Source organism: Microtus oregoni, unplaced genomic scaffold (assembly GCF_018167655.1).
Source record: "Microtus oregoni isolate MIOR12 unplaced genomic scaffold, Mior012 000015F_ref0000493, whole genome shotgun sequence".
Taxonomy (NCBI): Eukaryota; Metazoa; Chordata; class Mammalia; order Rodentia; family Cricetidae; genus Microtus; species Microtus oregoni.
In genome coordinates this window covers 9,087,699-9,104,895 of record NW_024543074.1, presented here as the reverse complement: position 1 = coordinate 9,104,895, position 17,197 = coordinate 9,087,699, and the positions used below count along the sequence as shown (strand labels likewise).

General features: G+C 43.7%; 1 protein-coding gene and 1 non-coding gene across 2 annotated transcripts in view; both read right to left on the bottom strand.

Moving 5' to 3' along the window:
* Nucleotides 1-17,197, bottom strand: part of Ankfn1 (ankyrin repeat and fibronectin type III domain containing 1) — a 148,688-nt gene that overhangs the window by 70,625 nt on the left and 60,866 nt on the right. The window lies entirely within an intron of this gene.
* On the bottom strand, nucleotides 6,522-6,630 carry LOC121457250. Its single transcript, XR_005975742.1, has one exon. It is a non-coding gene; the product is annotated as a U6 spliceosomal RNA (small nuclear RNA).

Below are 17,197 nucleotides of genomic sequence, written 5' to 3'. Positions count from 1 at the left end.
TGAATATAGCAGTCCAATGTATGAGTTGCTGAATGCGAGGAGCAAAAGGTCCATTGGGGCACTTACCTCCTAAACCTTGCTTGGCCTCATTTTACTGAAAATGACTTTTCAAAGTCCTGGTTACATTTTCATCTCAAATGAAGGCACTCTGCTCATTTCCTCTTTATCATCCAGTGCCCTCTCCTGCAAACACCCTCTTCCTGCAGTGTCTCATACACTAACCTCTTCTGCTTTCCTCCTATAGCTGTCTCCCAGCCTTTCTCAGGAGCTTTTGCTGGATCTGGGTCTGTGGCTAACTTGTCTAGTGCTCGTCGTCTCTGTCATCCCAAAGTAGGTGTTCGTCGACACTCAAATCACCCAAATCCCAGCCTCCCTTTGTACTATGTGACTGTATCCTTTTACAGCCTCTTTCACTGGGTCCATAGGCCATGGTCAGGAAATGATTGGATATCACACGTGGGAGCATCTTACATAACTGTTTATATACAGGAGGGACTAAGAGCAAGCTGCACCCCAGCAGGAGCCTTAGGAGCCGAAGTCACATGAACAGCCTCTTGATGACAAGCCAGAGACATGAAGGTCTATCATCCTCTATGATACCTTAATCTTCGGCAGTTAAGTCCAAGTGGCTTTCAGTTTGCCACCCTGTGGGTCACCCATCTCTAATTTTGGAGCCACTGTCTCTATCCCTGGCCCCATTTCCTTGTCTCCTGCCAGTCACACTTGCTTCCCTCACTCTCTCGGCATCACTGCCCTACATTTCCTAGAGCTCCCATAATTACAGCAGCCCAGATGTGGGATGTGCAGCCACCGCTGGCTTCCCCGAGTTTTCAGTAGCCTTCCCTTTTCTGGGTTATGCCTCTCCTAGGTTTCTCCCACCTTTTTGACTGCCTCTGTCTTGGTTCTTCCTGGTTCCTCCTCTTCTCCTTTCCAGCTGAAGCTGTGCTCCTGGGGCAGGATGGCAGCGGGGCTGGTTGGACCTTTTCTTTCATTCCGAGTACTTGGTGCTGGCCTTATCTTTTGTGGCTCTGTGAGTCTTAGAAGTGTGACTCTAGGTCTGGCCTCTCTCTTGCGCTTTAACATACTCCTGTAACTCTCTCCAGGAGCGCCCTTGCTTGGTCTGAATTCTCCCTAAGCATGTCTTTCTGCCAAGAATGTGTTCTCAGTGTCAACAAGTGGCATTTCCATCTACCCAACTACCAAACAATGGTCTCACAACACCCTTGCCCCATCTTTTTCTGCTTCCTTACAGCTGATTGACTACTAATTTCAAAATGTCTCCTGCCAGATCCCCATTTCCCCTGCCATTATCATAATCCCGGAAATGACCTTGGTAACTATAAGGATCAATATCCAGGATCTTCCTAGTTGGGTTTTCTGCTTGGCTCTTTCTCTTTACAGGTGAGCCCCATACAACAGCTTGAATTACAGGTTAAAGTAGTTATTCATTCTTCTTCCTAAAATCTCTTCATTGTGTCCAGTTGATTTGGGAATAAAATGAAATCTTAAAAAGGCATCCAAAGACCTATACATCTGGCCCCAGCCAGGACTACTGTCCCTGTCCTTTGCCGTGTGCAGGAAGGGCTTTCTGCTGTAAGCCTCTGTTTAGCAGATCATTCTGTGTACTTTACTCTTTGTGACTTTTTGTCCTCCCCACCTTTGCTTGGTGAAATGCTGATGAGCCAATGAGATTCAGCAAAGTCAACTCTAGAGCCCTCGGACATAGATAACTGCACAACCCTGACTGTGTTCCCAGCATACTTTGTTAACATTAACACTGCATTCTGTTTTATGACGTGTGGCCTTTTTTCTTGTTGATTGCGAGAAACCCGAGAAGCAGCCCTTATTATTTCTCTCCCTGGTTCTAAGTATAGATTTTGTAGTTTGTGTACGTATACTGCTCCCAACCCCAAATAATACTTTCTACAAAATAGTGGTATTTTTCTTTCTTTTTTTTTTTGGTATTTTTCTTTAATGTAAACCTTTTCCCATCTCCTGCCTTTGAAGCACTCAGACATATTATATAATATAATTAGAATCAAATGATTAAGATTATATATCAACTCCTAATCCATGCCTTCACTGCCTTATATTATATACCCTGAAACCCATAAATATCTATTTTATTTGTTTGAGGCAGCATCTCATTTTGTTTCCCAAGCCAGCCTGGAATGTCCTATGTAGCCTAGACAGGCCTTGAACTCCCTACCTCAACCTTCAAATGGTAGGTGTGAGCCACCATGTCTGGTTCCCATATGTACTTTAAAGAAGATACATAGATTTTGTTTTTCAAAATGTTTTATTCTTCTTGTGAGCAACTAACTCTTAGAGAGGCAGAGTCTCTTAAAGTGAAACTAAGAGAATTTTGTTTTCAGAGTGGGCTATCACACTGACCTGAAGATAAACAGCAGCAGGAATAACAAAACAACGAGACACCATTCATAGCAAAAGTGAGTAGCAGAGGCTGGAGAGAGAGCTCACTTAGGAACACCGGCTGCCTTTACAGAGGTCCTGAGTTTGGTTCCCAGTACCCACATGGCAGTTAATCACTGTGCATAACTCCAATTCTAGGAGATCTGATGTCTACCAGACATGCATGTGGTGTACACACACACACACACACACACACACACACACACATATATATGGGTGTGTATATGTATATATATATATATATAGGCACTCACACATACACATGAAATAAAATAAAAAAAAATCTTTTAAAGGCAGCAGATACATCAAGAAAGAACAACATGAAGGGAACACTCTAGAAACAAAAATACCCTTGCTATAATAATATAATGCTGCAACAATTAAATACAGTTTCTCATGTTGCGATCACCCCTAACTGCTATAGGAGAGTTGATCAATTGTGTGAAGATGTCTCTCTTTTACTTCACCTGTCTAGAACACCATCTGATTGGTTTAATAAAGAGCTGAACAGACAATAGTTAGGCAGGAGAGGATTGGCGGCACTTCCGGAAAGAGAGAGGAGCTCAAGGGAAGAATCTGAGAGGCAGGAGATTTGCCAGCCAGATATGGAGGAAGCTGGACCTACAGTACTGAGGAGAGGTAATGAGCCATGTGGCAGAGTATAGATTAACATAAACAGGTTAATTTAAGTTTTAAGAGCTATTTGGGAACAAGCCTAATCTAAGGCCAAGCTTTCATAATTAATAAAAAAAAGTCCTGTGTCATTATTTGGGAGCTGGAATGTCTGACTGTACTCAAACATAAAATTATTTTCATTCCTGCTTCATAATTATAACTTTGCCACTGTTATGGATTATAAATATCTGTGTTTTCCAACAGTCTTGGGTGACCCCTGTGAAAAGGTCACTCGCTGCTGGAGAGTCATGACCCACAGGTTGAGAACCACTGGCAGTGACCAGATGGCTCCCCCTGCCCCTTTCTTCTCTGTTCCTTGGGGTTTCTCCTGAGTCTCTGGGGGCCAAATCCCAAGCATCACAATCATGCAGTCCCCAGAAGCTGTTCAGGGAGTATAGAACCCTGATGCCCCTATGACCTGTAGAGTCATTGGCCAGCACAGCCAATTAATTCCAGGACAGACTTTCTCCTCTCTCTTCTCTGACACAGAGCATGAAAGACAGCAATCCGAGAACCCAGGTCATACTGGCATGTATTATGCATTGGTGTGACAAGGGCCTCCTGAGTCTCATTGTAAAATGGGGCCCACACTGAGACATACCTGAGCCAACAGCAGACAGCATCAGCTGGAGAGCCATCTTGTCTCCTCAGTCAACAGTAGTGTGTAGAAACTTTAGGATCAACCCTTGCCATCCAAGATGCCAAGTACTAGGGGACACTTTTATCTAAATCCTACTCCATAGGAAGAAGACCCCAGTGTGGAACTCCAAGCTGAAGTTTTCCAGAGAAGGGCTGGGACTCCTGTCTAACTATTGAAATGGCAGAGGAAGGGTTTGGAATGGTAACAGAGTTTTTGGCATGCGATTAATGAGACTCTGCTCAAAGATACAATGCTTAGCATTTCTGAAGAAACCACTATTTTTGTCTGAATCAAAAGTACTTCTACTCTATTGAAATTCGCCTTACAAAAACATGTTTCAGTAGAACATGAGGCCTGGCTTCTTGACAGACAAAAGCAAACCAAAGGCAGGTTTGTGAGGACATGGGTGCTGCTCTGGAGTTACCGCCGGATCCTACTTAGTGTCTATGTAGATTCCGTGACTCACTGGCGTTTCAGAGGTAAAGGGGTCTGGGAAAAAGAATTCATATCAGAGGGGAAAGTCCTCCCTTTTGGGATAGCCAGTTGTTTCTGGGCTGCCAACAGTTTCTCCTCCATCTACTTTTTTGGGTGGGGGTGGGATGGGGTAGGGTGTGTGTGTGTGTGTGTAGGGGGCTCTTTCTGGCCTGAAGCTATGGTTTGAGGTTGGTTTGTCCTGGCCATGCTAAACTGAAGATGGATGCTTGAAAGAAATCCCACACTAGCTCAGAATTGAGAATAATAGAGGGCTATTTATTTAGGGGTAGACTCACAAATCAATATCCTCTGCTGGAACGGAGAACAGCAACTGAATCCCACCGGAAAAGAGAGCCGGATGCATGCTTTACATCGGCACAAACAGTATAAGAGGCCACGCCCCAGTGGTTAACTTAAAGGCTATTGGCTGTAGGATTTCCTACAGCACTGAACTTGGTCTCCAGGGTTCTAGTGGTGGGAGGCAGTAGTGTCCTTGAGAGATGGTTTGGTTGAGAGGAATTAATGCCACTTTCACAGGAGTGGTTGATTCTTATGGGACCTGATTAGCTACCATAAAAGTGGGTTGTTTCAGTGTGTGGGTGCACCCCTCACGGTCCTGAGTTCCTTGCTCGTGCTCTCTCCTTCTGTTCTTGATTTGGACCTTGAGATTTCTGTCCGGTGCTTCAATGTGGATCTCTGTCTCTGTCTCCTTTGATTGCCTGATGAAGGTTAATATTCAGGAGGATGCCTATATGTTTTTCTTTGGGTTCTCCTTATTTAGCTTCTCTAGGATCACGAATTATAAGCTCAATGTCCTTTATTTATGGCTAGAAACCAAATATGAGTGAATACATCCCATGTTCCTCTTTTTGACTCTGGCTTACCTCACTCAGCCTGATCGCTCTTTGGGCTGACGAGGGAGGGGGACTTTATTGAGGGAGGGGGAGGGAAATGGGAGGCGGCGGTGGGGAAGAGACAGAAATCTTTAATAAATAAATAAATTTTTTAAAAAAGTGGGTTGTTTCCTCTGTACACTCCTGCTTTCAGGCACGAGTTGAAGAAGCGTGATGTTCTTGTTGGTATCATGCTCCCGGACTTCCCAGCTTCTGGAGCTGTGACCCCAGATACAAGCCTCTTTCTGTTATAAGTTACCCCGTCTCAGGTATTTTGATCTAGCATCAGAAAATGAACTAAGACAGGGCTGGAAAGTTCTGGCTTCATAGACAGTGACTTGACAACCGTATAAAATACAGTTCAGAAGTTGAGGAAGAAAAGAGCTCCCGACAGTCCGGACCTGTCACATAAAACTGCTGATGTGATGGAAAGTGTCAAAGACTTGAAGTCGGAGGAAGATTCACAACTCTGAAGGAGTTGTGTGCACAAACAGAAAGCTTCATCATAAGCCACAGAGTGCTGTGGTTTGCACACTTTCCTAAGTTTCCGGCTGCTTTGTTTTGAAGGGTAAAGACGATACAGAAGCAAGAGGGCCAACAAACAATATTGCATGAAAAAAAGAGTCCAAAGCAGAATAGCAGTGCCACCACACATATACGACCTGCCACCCTGCAGGGCCTCAGGTCACGGGTGCCCCAGCCCGTCTGTTTAGAGTGTACCTGGGAAGAGTATGCTGTGAAAGTTATAGTCCCTGCTCCCACCCCCTCTCCCCTTTCATTGCTTACATTGCTTTGTCTCTTAGTATGTTCTCTCCCCTCAACGCTTCCCTGTCCCTTACTTCAAAGGATCCGGTGCTGTAGTGTTCCTGACTTCCCTGGGGCAGGAAGCATCCCTGCCAACTCTCCCTCCCCCAGCAACTTTCAGAAGTCTCCAATAAGCTCTCCAATAAGTCTCCAATAAGTTTCTTTGTTTTGCCTTTTACATTTAGGAGGTCAGCGCAGCTTACATTTTAGAATTGTAGTTCCCGTGGTGGTCCTAGGAGCCTCCTCCATAGATTTAATGCTCCTTTGTGGCAGGAACTGTGCACAATTTTAGTGTTGCTCTCCAAAGCCCCCAGCTTAGTTCTCACGGCAGTGTCGGTAGCTCTGGAACTATCAGGTAGATTGGATATTTGATTTCTGATTTGGGGATGCTTTAAGCCTAACTACACACATCTGATGCCGATACATAGATAATCATCCACCTACCCCCTCCCACCCCATATCCGAAGACAGGGGATTTCCTATGTAGCCCTGCCTTCCTAGAACTCACTCTGTAGATCAGGCTGACCTCAAACTCAGAGATCCACCTGCCTCTGCCTCCCAAGTGCGGAGATTAAAGGTGTGCACCACCACTGCCTGGCTAAAAATGATATGGAACACTCATGAATCCATGTGTCATCCTTGCACAGAGACCATGCTAATCTTCTCAGTATCATTCCAATTTTAGCATATGAAGTGGTGTCAGAATAGATCAAAGATACAGTCCAAAAAGGAATGGCGGTAGGTTGAGCTGTTGCATTAGGGGCTGAGTTAGCGACTAACTCCTTTCTTCCATAGTCTAGAATCCTGGACTCTCCATTTGTCCATATATTGCCTCCTAGGAACCGAAACAGAAAGAGACAGACGGGGAAATAAAAAAAAAAAAGGCATTTCCGATTTCCTATCAACTTCTCTATGGAACCAAAACGGCATTCTTGCTGGTCACACTCTGGCTGGCGCCTGAGCTAATGAATGGAATTTGGCTAGACTGCCCTGCCCAGCACCAGCATTATGAAACTGTCCTCGGAGCCATCTGAATCTGCAGTTTCTAACCTTGCAGGCCAACCCCAGCACAAGAAGAACAGAGAGGGATGGAAGGACGCACCCACCGAGAGACCCAGATCGCAATCAATTGCAGCCATTTCTAGCGATGAGAAAAAGGTGTCTCGGTACAGTGCGAACCCGTTCAACACTTGTGGCTTTTAAATTGGGAACTGACGTGAAAACTGTGCAGCCGGGGAGTCTTTTCAGCTCTGATAAAATGTGAGGTCAGAGCTGTTCGCATTTTTTTTTTTTCATTTTAAATTCCCTTGGTAGTCCCAGGAGCAGGGGCATGCGTTACTTTCAAACAAGAATCTTTATTGTTTGCGCAGAGCACGGCCATCCAGTTAATTAGAAAAACATTTTTCCCCAAATTAAATTTCCCTAGAAAAACAATGATTTAAATTAAGGGCAAAAGTCTCCCCCCCCCCACACCCCAATATCAGGGACGCCTTCTTGCACCTACGCCTTCTGGAAGATGAAAAGCAAAGTTGGAATTGGGAAGTTGTATTTATTTATTGTTAGATTTTGCAACCCACAAAAGTAGCTTGAGCTAATTTACCTGCATGTATTCTCTGTGCTCTTGGGTTTGGCTCATCCTATTGCCAGCACTACTCTGAGATACAGCCAGGGAGCAAAAATGTGTGAATGTCCAGATTTTTTAAAGTTGTGAGCAAGCGCTACAAGGCACCCCAAAAGGTCTGCTACATTGTCTTTGTCTTCTGAACTCCCTAACAGTTATACCGCTGTGGCTTCGTATAAATTAATTCTTTTTCTTGATCCTTTTACATGTCTATAAGGGAGATATTATTTCTTATTGTTCTTACTACCTACCTTCTTGCCATGCTCAGTATGAAATGTGTTTTGAATACTTCAGTTCTTCAGAAGTTCAGCTGCCCCCAGCTAAATGTCTCCCATAATATACATAGGACCTCTTCCTCTCAGATGCTGTCCTGACCCATAAGGATGGAGGCGGGGTGCCTTTAAATGAATTTTACTTCAGTGGTTTCTGCAGGCAGGATGACAAAGTCAAAGGAATTTGCCCCAGCCAAGGAAATGGGAACCCAATAATCCTCAAACCCTAAGAATCTCCTGAGTTGATTTATCTACTTGCTTTCTAAGGCTGTTAAATGAAGTGTTGGGAAGGTCTCAGGCAGATGACAAGGTACAGGGGTCAAAATCTACTTATGTTACATTTGGGACCATGCAGTATAACAGTGTGACTTTTTAGGGGGCCTAGATAGGGAGATGGAGGGAGTCAGAGCTGATTCCAGGAGCCACACAGGACGTTTGATGTCCCGGGCTGCAGTTAACTTACAGAAATCACTAAATTGATAGAAACTTGGTCAACACAAGTATTACCAAATATATATATATATATATATATATATATATATATATATATATATATCAATGAAAAGTTAAATAAATAACATCAAGAAACAGCAAATACTCAGACTCTGCCCTCCATGTTTTGCTCTTGCGATTACCCTCTCCTGTGTCTACGGCTGCACACTGGGTAATGTTTCCCTGCCGCATCTTCTCAGCACCTGTCCAGTGAAGTCACGTGATCTTGGAACTGTCCACGGAGGGGATATTTACACCATAGAATCAGCAGATGCTAGAAATCACAGTGTGTTTTATTGTTTTGTGAGCTGTCTAGACCAAGTATCAGCAAACTGTCATTCCAGATCTGACCCAAGACTGCTTTTGTGTGGCTCGCAAGCAAAGGCTAGTTTTAGTTTTTTTGAGTGTTTTTAAAGGATTGTAAAAACAAAACATACACATAAAGATATGTGACAGAGACCATATGTGGCTCACAAAGATCAATTTATTTATTCTCTGGTCCTTTGGAGAGGGTGTTTACTGATCCATGGTCTAGATTTAAGAAAGTAATGGAGAAGATACCAATAATGCAGGTTAAAGCGAAAATATTCAGGACCAGTAAGATCAGGCAAAGGCACTTGCTGCCAGACTTGAGGACCTGAGTCTGACTCCCCTAACCCACTTGACAGAAGGAGGGAGCTGACTGCTGCAGGTTGTTCCCCAAAACCTTTCCCCCAAGTCATAGCATGCGCTTGCACAAGTGTGTGCATGCATGCACACACGTACTTAAATAAGTAAATATACAACTTTAAGTGAAAATTTTCTGTGGCAGTTGCGTAGTAAATCACCCAGAGAATTGAGAAAACACTTCTCTAATATTTTAAAACTGTGATTTGATTTAATAAGGCTGGTGCCTACATCATTGGTAAGCAAGTCAGGTTCCTAAGAGGACGTCATTGCTTTATTTTTTGTCTTGCTATAGTTAGGTGAATGAAAATAGCCAATATTAACATCCAAATTGTACTTACATATTAATTATGACTGTTGGCTATAGATTCAGGGGTTCAAATAAGTAAGGAAATGCATCTGGGGGAAAGTTATTGGATTATAAGGACTTTAAAATAAAGACGATTACATATTTTATTGGTATTATAAACCACATCCTGTCCTTTTTGGCAGTAAAATTTGTACTAGATTCATTTGTGTAAATGCATGCATGTGCCCATCAACACACATTTCCCCCATACCCGCCCCACCCCCACCCCCCAAGGAACAAGTTAAGCGTTTGCTGTTGTGTAGTGGATAAATGCTGTGAGATTGTTCCAGTAGAGTCACTAACCACCTGGATATAGTGTCTGATGGGTGGAGAGTTTTCTGGCATAAATCAGGTAACATTTTGAAACCACTGCCTCCCCCCCCCAGGTATGAGTGACACGGTAAGGGTCAGAAGGTCAGTTACCCAGTACTTGCTGCCTAAAAGGCTGGAGCAGTGGCAGCAGAGTATCCATCTTAGCCACATCAGTTCTGACATCAGGGCTGACAGGCAAACCTGGATGCTGAGTATTTGCACGACAAGAATTACCAGTCCAGGTCTTCCAATGGCACCAGAATGTTCCATGCTTAAGTGTACTGTCTGGACTTCATCATTAGTATTATGTCTTGTTGTTATTTATATGAATATTTCATTATCATACATTGCTATTATATTTTACTCCGTGGTTATCTGGGCTTCTTGAACAGGCAGTTTTAGGATGCTATGAAAATAGATTCATAGTTCACTAATCCAGATAAACTCCACTGTTTCTTCTTCTTTGGAACATCGCCATAGTGTGGAGTTGTAAGATGTCCAACTAGATTGTCGCTTGTTTAGATTCTTTTTTTTTTTTGAGAGAGAAACGGGATAATTTTTGTTCATTAAGGAAGCAATTGCTTTATGAAGACTGTAATGAGCAATCACAGGGGCTCAGAATTTGTGGCAGTTAGAGATCGCCAGGCGAGGTATACCTCTTCCCTGGGGTGAGTGAGAGCCCTTCTTCTGGATCAACCTCCTGAATAGGAGATTTGTGTTTTGTTTTGAGTAGGGTGAAGCCCTTACTGTTTCAGGAAGAACTCCATGGCAAGGTATCTCCCATTTCTGAGGAATAGCACCCAAAGAGAGCAAAAGATGAGCTGTCTCGTGTATATGTGGTGAGCAGGACTGTTCTCCAAGCCAGACAGCTCCGTCTTCGTGTGCTCAGCGATATCTACCTGTATATGGCATTTTCGGGTCTTTTGTGTTTAAGGAAGTCCCGCCAAACAGCTTGCAGTATTGGACTTCTGCTCTGTCACTCCAAGCAGGGACTCCTGGGTGATAACTCTGTCCCCTTTCCTATGGCCAAGAGGGCTGTCTTCAATACTGTGATTGCCTTGTTATGATATCAAGAGGGAGCCATGACTGGTGGTAGGAGCCCCAAACAGAACAGGGGACTGTGAGTCTTGTGAATGTATATTTTGTATTCTACATGTAGGAATGGGAGCCACGATAAGTACTGATTAGAGAGACAGAGAGAGAGAGAGAGAGAGAGAGAGAGAGAGAGAGAGAGAGAGGCAAGCAGGAAGAAGCAATGTAACAGTCACCGAAGGCTTGGAGAAATTGCTGGCCCACAATTTGAGTCTGTTTCAGACTCTGCAGCCGTCTGCCATCCTCCCCACCGCCCTCTTAGTAGCCTCCTGAGCATGCCCGGTTCCCAACAAAGCTTCTCTTGTGTTCCACCTGTTTCCCTCTTCCCTGGCTGGGGACAGGCAAACTTAAGTATGCGATAGGAGGACGGACATGGGAACAAACGAATTCCCAAGCTGTGACTAAGGGTCTAAAGGAATTTGAGAGAGAACAAAACGTAGTAAGTAAATAAGGAGGAGAAAGGGGCCACCGCAGGAGCTGCCGGCGGAGGTCTCCTCTCTGTCTCACCCAGGGGAATGTGCTGTTTGTTTTTACATTCTACTGTAAATTACTCGGCAAGGAACCTTATTGATCCTGAAAAAAATCCAATCTTTAGATTTTTCCCATCAAGGCAAGAAAATGTGTACCACGGCTTCCTGGATAAACAAAGCAGCACATTTTCTATTCCCAGGCTCAGCCCGCTCTGCTCTTCTGTGGGGAGGTTCAGCCTGGGTGATGTTAAGGCACCCAGCTACATGTCTACACAGGAGCTCTGGCCTTGGGGCGTCTCACATAGGCTTTAGGGCATCAAAGAAAACTTCACGTTGAAAGCAATAGGTCTGTGTTTCCCCCAGATCCCCAAAGGGTGAGCCATCAAAGCATCAAAAGGTACAGCAGGGTCATCGGGAAGAGCCCAGTCACCTTCCTGGCATTATCTCTCCTGTATCTCTCTGCCTTTGGTGTCTGCATTTGTACTCATATGTAGGGTCTTTTACACTGTTCACAAAGTTCATTGGAACTGGTGCTTTGGACCTAACTAAACCATACAATATTGAGCCTTTGTAAGTGTATCTGTTTTAGATGTAGATTGACCAATACACACTCTTTTTCTTGGACCATGACTACAGTGTCTTAGGTGCCCAAGAAAGCTCTTTGAAAGGAGAGACTGCATTTAGTAAAGGAGTCTGTCAGGATTACACTTGAAAAGGAAGAACAAAATTAGTGTTTTGTAAATATTCAAGAGAGGTCACCACTGTTAGCACAGTGGAGAAAAGTTCTCTTCAGGTCTTATAAAGTCTTTCGTCTTTTATTGTTCTAAGACAGCCAAGGTGAGACGAGAAAGTCATTGGCAATAATTACGTCTTGGGAGGAGGGTGCCTGATCCATGCATGGTGAAGAGAAAATTCTGTGGCCCTCCTGGCAGGAGTGTCCATAATAGGTGTATATAAATAAAGAGAACTGAATTTATTAAATTCTGTATATCACACCAAGCTAATTGTTGGCACATCTGAGGGAAAATCAAATCTAACTTTAAATCAAATGGTGACTGACTGATTAATTTATAGGATCTTTCACTGAGACTCCACTAGGGACCAGACACTGGAAAATGTCTGACTTTCCCTCTCAAGACTCAAGTTCACTGGGAGAGGCTGACAAAAGAATGCAACAAATCCAAACTCTTATGAAAGAGGTGGGCTCAGTGGAGCCAATCTTAAAAGCTGGGGCCAAAGTAGAGATCCAGGGGGATGGGGCTGGCTCCTGACAGAACCCTGGAGGCCCTGAAGGTCTGTTGAGGGAGATTAGGGAAGGCTGCAGTGTGAGTAGAAGCACAGAGTCATGGACTGGCCAAGAGACCGCCAGGCGATTGTTGGAAATAGAAGTAGGATAAGAAGGGAGAGCTGGGACCGGATGAGATGGAACCGGGAGCAGGTTCTGTGTCATGCTAAGATGGGTCAATGTTACTTAAAGGTGTTTGTGAGTGACTGAAAAGCTCTTTTAGGAAGCCCACAGTTCTAGTGTGTGGATGCAAACTGAAGAGGGCTCAAGGCTGTCCAGGCTGGGAGGCCTAGCGCAGCTTTCCCGCTGGGACACAGGGGCTGTGAGAGTTGCACCTTGGTGGTGGGAGGAGGAACAAGCTGCCCCCACTTCCTCTTACACCCACGTCAGCTGTTGCTTTCTCCTCAGGCACCTGCGAGTGGAATTTTTGTGTAAACCCAAATGTTTGGCACCATGGTCTCTCACGGGCATGGCAAAAGCTGAACTCCATCCCCACTCCTTAAAACCAAGAACCATTAGCAACCCTGTGTACATGAAACTTTCCAAATCAAATATGGTCGTATCAAAAACTATGAGCTCTCTCCAGGTGGATGTAACTGGTATCCATTCTGCCCAGAGTCCAGTGGCAAACAGCAATAAAAATATTGGCATCCCATTGCCCATTTAATATTTATGTAGCTGTCGCCATCTCAAAACCTCAGCGTTGGTTGGATACGAGGTGAGCTGAAATCCCTTCTGACAGCAGGTCCTTTTGCAGGGAGGGGGGATGCTTTCATCCATAAATAACATTCAAAACAACACTCAGATAGCGGCAGGAGATCAAAGAAACACTTAGTCACCATGGGGGCTGCTTTGGCTGTCCCTCCTGCCTCTAGAACTTTTCTCTTGCAGGGAAGAAACTGGATCGCCCTTACTGGGGATCAGAGCAGACTCACCCGAGGGCAAAGTGCACTCTAGTCCAGGCAGATGGACATAGTTCCCTGCAGGGGAGCTGTGGTCTACTGGTGAGAAAACAGGGGAGGATGTGGCCAAGAAGGCAGGCCTGGGGCTGGTAACTGGCTACCTAACCCTCCCGTCAAGAGGTCCGTCCAGCAGTGTTACAGCAAATTTGGTTTGCATTGCCTTCTTCCGTTTTTTTTTTTTTTAATTCAAGTTCACAACAACCCTTTATATATTATTTCTTCTTTTAAAGGAGAAGCTCTTGACTTCATTAGCCCGAGCACACTGTCCATGCCCACTGTGGGAAGGAATGGAAGGGCCTAGAATTGAGATGCAATGCCTCTTTCACTCAGAAAATAATGAAATCAGTAAATACTCACATTGAGAAGAAAACAATTGCCTAGGGGTTTGAAAGTATTGATATTGAGAAGCTCCGAAGGGACAGCTCTACAGCGCCATCTCACAGTGAACTACACAGATTTTTTAGTGTTGTTGTTTCATTAAGTATTTGTTGTGATTTGAATAGAAATGGCCCCCATAGGCTTATATATTTGAATACTTGGTCATTAGAGAGTGGCGCTAGGAGGTGTGACCTTGTTGGAGTAGATGTGGCCCTGTTGGAAGAAGTGTGTCCCTGGGAGTGGGCTTTGGAGTTTCAAATGCTCAAGCTAGATCTAATATCTCTCTCTCTCTCTCTCTCTCTCTCTCTCTCTCTCTCTCTCTCTCTCTCTCTCTCTCTGGTGCTCCAGATGTAGAGCTCTCAGCTACCTCTCCAGCACCATGTCTGCCCGTGTGCTGCCACGCTTCCTACCACGATGATAATAGACTAAACCCCCGAACCTGTAAGCCAGCCCCAATTAAATGTTTTCCTTTATAAGATTTGTGGTGGTCATGGTGTCTCTTTGTAGGAATAGACACCATAACTAAGAGAGTGTTGTAAGTATTCTAGAAGTGATTTAAAGCTTACTAAAGAGTGGGCTTGGGTTATATTCAAGTACTTGACTATTGTATGGATTGAATCTGAGCATCCAGATTCGGGGAAAATCCAATCCCTGTGGACACTGAGAGGGTGTAGCACATCTCAATGATACTTTCCAGGGTGAAGACATTCACGTCTCTACCTTTCTAAGTATCTGCAGACTCAAGGCCCCTTGCCAAGTGATGTGAACACAAAAGAGGTGGTTCTCTTTACCCTTGAAGGACTCATAGCTCCTGAGAGCAGATAAAGACCAACAACTACAAAAGAAGGAGACACAGACTATATTAGTCTTGTGGGTAAAGTACTGTTGAAGTTCAAAGGCCAACAAAGTTGGGATTGGGGTGGGATTAGGGTAGCAAAAATGGAAATTTCAGCTCACAGAAGGGCATTCTAGGCAGGGCAACTTGTTGAAAGAGATGAACATGATCAGCTATGAGAGGGATGTTGTGCAGAAAAAAAAAGCAAGATGTGGGGATGGTTGGATGATTGCCTACTATCCTGAGGGGACTGGTGCTTATGTCATGGGACCCCTAGAAAATTTGTGAACAGAAAAAATGAATGGCATGGCCAATTCATGTTTTATTTTGATGGTTGGTATGATACCTTACATGTCAACTTGACACAGGCTAGAGAGTCATTTGGGAAGAGGGGTTCTCAGTTGAGAAAATGCCTCCATAAGACTGGCCTGCCATTAAGTGTGTAGTGCATTTTCTTAATTAGTAATTGATGTGGGAGGACCCAGCTCATTCTGGGTGGTGCCACCCTTGGTCTGGTTGTCCTGCGGCTGAACAGATAGCTACCGCTAGACATCCTCTGCACAGAACAACTACAGTTCTAGGACTAACATATGGCCTCCTCCCTTTGGTAAACTGGTGGAGGACACCATGTGAAGTTTGGCCTTGGCACACCTGCTAGTGAGCTCCGGTAGGAGGTGAGGTGAGAGCCAGAATCCAGACAGAGGTTGCAGGGGACTGTGCTGCTCTGGTCATTCACTTTAAAAAAAAAAAAAAAACAACAGAGTACCCTATTTGAAGCAGAAATCTAAAAGCCCATTCATTGATGTGTTAAGGCAGAAGTTGAGATTTCAAGTATCTTATATGACTACCCTTCAATAGATTATTTTAAAGAATTTGGAATGGTAAATTGTTGTATCAAGATGATCATCATCCTTAGCACACACCCGTTAAGTCCTCAGAATTTTAGAAATAGAGACAGGAAGAGTGTGCGTTCCAGGCCACCTATGACTCCATGAGACCTTCCATGAAACAAAGCAAAAAGACGTTCACTTCCTTGCCTTTTTATGAATGTTCTTGCCATTTTTATTTTTTTAAGCTTTGGAATAAAAATTAATATAAGCGGACTGCTAGTCTTGCTTTTCCAAAAGCATTTCAGACACTTGATACCAATTACTCAGTTTTTTAAAAATTGTAGTGGCATACACAAAGAAGATATAGTTTAACATGTGAGGTGGGGTGTGTGGCTGGGTGCTGCCTGAAATTGTAAAATGAAGAGGAGAACGTTTATTTTAGTATGAGTATGTACTATATCAAAAAATCTGAGATAAAACTTTATGGCCCAGGAAAACTATTGCAGAACAATCTGCAATGAGTGACCACATAGAACATTCCAAATACAAGTGCTATGCATTAGTAAAGTTTGCTGTGGTCTTGCTGAAAAAAAAGTTTACTCCTAAAGCGAGCAGTCTGTCCATTAATTTTTTAATATTAGAGAAGTGGTTTTAGGATTATAAATGGGTTTGTAGAAAAGAAGGTTTTATTGTTGGAAGACATTTGGAAGAATTTATTTTTCTCATTTCACCAACTGAGGGGGATGAAAATACAGGTAGGAAATTAGCAAATCAGATACTTTTCCTTAAAGAAAACATGACGTCATTCATGGAGCAATTGGTGCCTCTATAAAAGGCACCTACTTTGCTGGTTTCCAGAGACATCATGTTGGTTTGACTTTCTTTAGATTCCTTTTCCATGTACAGAAGAAGAGAGATGTCTTCTGATAAATCTCGATGATGATGGTATGTGGTTTTGGGATTAAGCAAGACGGTACCCAATTGAATATTAAAGGACAGAAAGACAAAAAGAGGACTTCACATCCATAGGAAGGGTCTGTCTTAACAACACAGAGTCTTTAACTGAGTGCTTATAAGGCGAAAATCTAGAATCTAAAGCTATTTTATTATTATCATTGTTGTTGTGGTTATTGTTGTATCTACTACAGACATAATATTGGAGACCCAATAGACAATTTGTATTGTTTTGTATTTTTATTTGGCAGGCAGAGCCATTGTGACCATTACCATCTCAAAGGGCAACTGATACCAAAGTGGTTTCAAATCAGCCAAGAAAGCTAAGTGCTGTCTTCTTGGGACAGTGCCATGTTCACTGAATGAGTATCAAAGGATTGAAGGACAGAATGTTGTGGAGCAGTTAATAGCTCTCTCTCCATCTCCATTTCCTTCTTTTCCTTCAATCCACCTGGCTTCACCCAGCGTCCACAGACAGTTCACACAGTACCTACTTATTTCTTCCAGAGGCATGCCATTCCTCAGAGCCTGGACTACTGCAGCATTGTCGTCTCTTCCCCAAGCACCTCTGGCTTCTCCCTTTATCACAACGTTGAGTCTAGTTATGACAAGGATATAGAAACTTCTAATGTTACAGAATCCATTGATAGGTTATGTCAAAATATCTGTGATGATGATGGCAGAGAGACATGCCCTGAGATGATGTATTTTTAATGAGTACTATTATAAAGGAGTCAGACGCAGCAGTATGATATTGCTA